General features: G+C 40.6%; 1 non-coding gene across 1 annotated transcript; it reads right to left on the bottom strand.

Annotated features, from left to right (window-relative positions):
• Nucleotides 1-3,097: 3,097 nt before the first annotated feature.
• LOC111966969 (small Cajal body-specific RNA 2) lies at nucleotides 3,098-3,473 on the bottom strand. The gene has a single exon (XR_002877701.1). It is a non-coding gene; the product is annotated as a small Cajal body-specific RNA 2 (non-coding RNA).
• Nucleotides 3,474-4,027: the final 554 nt, after the last annotated feature.

The raw sequence follows: 4,027 nt of genomic DNA, 5'->3' as shown, positions 1-4,027 counted from the left end.
TAAGGGTCCTAGTTCAGACATAATGGTAAGGGTCCTAGTTCTGACATAATGGTAAGGGTCCTAGTTCTGACCTAATGGTAAGGGTTGTAGTTCTGACATAATGGTAAGGGTTGTAGTTCTGACATAATGGTAAGGGTCGTAGTTCTGACATAAGGGTCCTAGTTCTGACCTAATGGTAAGGGTCGTAGTTCTGACCTAATGGTAAGGGTCGTAGTTCTGACATATGGTAAGGGTCCTAGTTCAGACATAATGGTAAGGGTCCTAGTTCTGACATAATGGTAAGGGTCGTAGTTCTGACCTAATGGTAAGGGTCCTAGTTCTGACCTAATGTAAGGGTCCTAGTTCTGACCTAAGGTAAGGGTCCTAGGTCTGACAATGGTAAGGGTCCTAGTTCAGACATAATGGTAAGGGTCCTAGTTCTGACATAATGGTAAGGGTCTAGTTCTTGGACCTAATGGTAAGGGTCCTAGTTCTGACCTAATGGTAAGGGTCGTAGTTCTGACCTAATGGTAAGGGTCCTAATTCAGACAAAATGGTAAGGGTCGTAGTTCTGACCTAATGGTAAGGGTCCTAGTTCAGACAAAATGGTAAGGGTCGTAGTTCTGACCTAATGCTAAGGGTCTAGTTCAGACATAATGGTAAGGGTTCTAGTGTAACCGATGTGAAGCAATACTATTACACTAGTTCTGACCTAATGGTAAGAGCTCTGGGCTTGGCCAAGTATGAGGGACACCAGTTATCAAAGAAAAAGGCAGTTGGTAGTAATTCCAATCCACAGGACTACTGGCCTAGGCAGGGCATGTTCCCGAACAATGTGTGATAAGATCCCATCTTTCTTTTGTCTCCACAGAAATTCCCCACAATACCTCTACCAAAAGGAGATAGTCCTGGAAGCACTATTGTAGATTCTACTCCATTTAATAATACCAACATACTCAGTGGACATCCCACTCAACGTCCAGTAAACTAACCCCTACACAAGATCATTACTATTACTGTATTCAAGTCTACAGAAACATCTTTAAATAAAATCCCTATTTTGACAGCACATCTTTTAAGTTGCTTTCACGACATTACTAAACAAGTATGTGAAAAGAAAACTAGCTATGTGAAGGCCAAATTACAGAGCAGGAACTGCTTGATGCAATTAAAGCCTTTAAGTCTGGGAAATATCCAGGGCTGGTTGGCATACCAGTGGAGGTATACCAAACCTTTTTGTTGATATACTCAGAGGACCGTTATTTGCATATTTTAACCACTCCTATATAAATGGTAGATTAACAGACACTCAGCAAGAAGGTCTGATTTCATTACTGAAACAGGACCCAGGCGGTAATTATAAAGATCCAGTCCATTAAAAAAAAATGTATGCTGGCCTTCTAGGCAGATTTGCAAAGAAAAGGCCATATCTCAGACTGGCCAATAAAAATAAAAGATTAAGATGGGCAAAAGAACACAGACACTGGACAGAGGAACTCTGCCTAGAAGGCCAGCATCCAGGAGTCGCCTCCTCACTGTTGAGACTGGGGTTTTGCGCGTACTATTTCATGAAGCTGCCAGTTGAGGACTTGTGAGGCGTCTGTTTCTCAAACTAGACACTAATGTACTTGTCCTCTTGCTCGGTTGTGCACCGGGCCTGCCACTCTTTCTATTCTGGTTAGAGCCAGTTTGCACTGTTCTGTGAAGGGAGTAGTACACAGCGTTGTATGAGATTTTCAGTTTCTTGGCAATTTCTTGTATGGAATAGCCTTCATTTCTCAGAACAAGAATAGCCAGATGAGTTTCAGAAGAAAATACTTTGTTGCTGGCCATTTTGAGGCTGTAATCGAACCCACAAATGCTGATGCTCCAGATACTCAACTAGTCTAAAGGACAGTTTTATTGCTTCTTTAATCAGAACAACGGTTTTCAGCTGTGTTAACATAATTGCAAAAAGGTTTTCTAATGATCAATTAGCCTTTTAAAATAATAAACTTGGATTAGCTAACACAACGTGCCCTTGGAACACAGGAGTGAAGGTTGCTGATAATGGGCCTCTGTAGGCCTATGTAGATATTCCATAAAAAATCTGCCCTTTCCAGCTACAATAGTCATTTACAACAAAAACACTGTCTACACTGTGTTTCTGACCAATTTGATGTTATTTTAATGGACAAAAAATGTGCTTTTCTTCCAAAAACAAGGAAATGTCTAAGTGACCCCAAACTTTTGAACGGTAGTGCATATATGGGGATACAACTTTCCCAGCTCTGCAGATTTTGCTGCGAAGTGACAGAGTCATTAGACAATTTATTTTGGTATTGTCCATATGTAACTTGTTTTTGGTCACTGGTCCAGGAATGGCTGAAGAATTGAAACATTTACCTGGAGCTAACACTGCAGATAGCAATACTGGGTGATCTGAAAAGTCATAGTCAATCGATCAATAATAGAATACTTTTAGGGGAAAAAAATAACTTTTGTGAAACAGCAGTTAAAAATATACGTCAGATAGAAATCAAACTAGACGGACATCAGAAATAGATGGGAGAGGTTGAGGAAGGACAGGACTAAAAACAAACAGAATATAACTATTGTAAAATAGATTGTCTGTAAAATGTATATAGTGTATAAACGGGAAGCAAAAGCCTAAGTGTTGTTGTTCATTAGTTTACTCCAATTAGGGGAGGTAGCGTTAGCAGAAAATGATAAAGGAAATGTATATACACACAACAACAAAAATACATGGGAGAATGAAAATTATGCAGACAATTAAGCTATTGACGGAAGCCACTAGCCACCCCCAAGAAAAACGAACCATGTCAAATGACATGTTAGACTGGATGCACATTGCCCAGAAAGTGTTTAACTAGCATGGTTTCTTTTTAAGTGACCAGCAGCAGGACTACAAACCGAATATCTATGAAACTACAAATGTGCCCACTTCTCTCCAAAACTACTTTACTTCCATTGTCATTGGCTCATTACCTGGCTGTTTTGTTAGCTTTGCTGTTCGCATGGGCCACAAGGAGTTACCTCGTTAGCCAACGTTAGCTTAGTAGCTAGCCAGCCAAATACAGGCAGCTTCTTACACCTGGGCACAATTATCGAATTTATGGCAGATCAGAATCGCTGTTATACTCATTGGCCGGTGTGGAGAATGAGGTAAAACCACAAATCTCCTCGGCACTAGTATATCTGATCGAGTCATCACTTCTGACCACAATTTCTTGTGGAGGCCCTGAAGTTAGTGGAAGCTTCATGCTCATGGCCTCAGGGGCTCGCATGTCGGGTACTATCATTTCCGAATCGGAGCAAGGCCAAACCCCGACCAGATCAAATAAGATCACTGTGTAGTTTTTTTTGGTTGCTAGACTAAGACATAAAACACTACAGACATAAAACAATTACACTCTCTCGCATTCATTCGCTCACACAAACACACGCCACCACTCAAACAAAACAAAAATGGCTCCGTTTCCGAGTTAGTGAATTTATAGAGCGCAGGGAATCATGGGACATTTCGGGGGGGAAAGGCTGGCGTAAAATAATAGCGTGCCCTCATGTGGCCATAGATGGTAACCTGTGGTTGCCTCGTATTGAGCAGGAGGCTTACATGTGCCTTTTTATAATTAATCACACAACATTCTTAACATATAAATAACATATAAATGGTTCAACTTGATTACTTTACTTCAATATATTTTATAAACTTTATTTTCCATTTCCACCCTCTATTCTACCTTCATCCACATAATAGAAAATCACACTTAAAAAAATGAATGTGAAATGAATGGCTGTGTTATACATTGGTCCTGTGTAGCTTCCTTGGTCCAAACTCCTGAACCCCAAAAGCACTAGATTCACAGTAAAATTCCCAAAGTCCCCTTTTGAATACACAGAAAGAGATACATCACCCAACCGGTTTTCGCCACTGACTGCACACAGAGGGGCACTCTCTCATGTTGTTGATCTCTGTGTCAGTCAGTGTCTTGACCTTTTTTCATCACCGCTCTAACTCAAATAACATCTCAGTTCAGAAAGTGTG

Source organism: Salvelinus sp. IW2-2015, linkage group LG7, assembly GCF_002910315.2.
Source record: "Salvelinus sp. IW2-2015 linkage group LG7, ASM291031v2, whole genome shotgun sequence".
Lineage (NCBI taxonomy): Eukaryota > Metazoa > Chordata > Actinopteri > Salmoniformes > Salmonidae > Salvelinus > Salvelinus sp. IW2-2015.
This window is presented reverse-complemented; position numbering and strand designations above follow the sequence as displayed.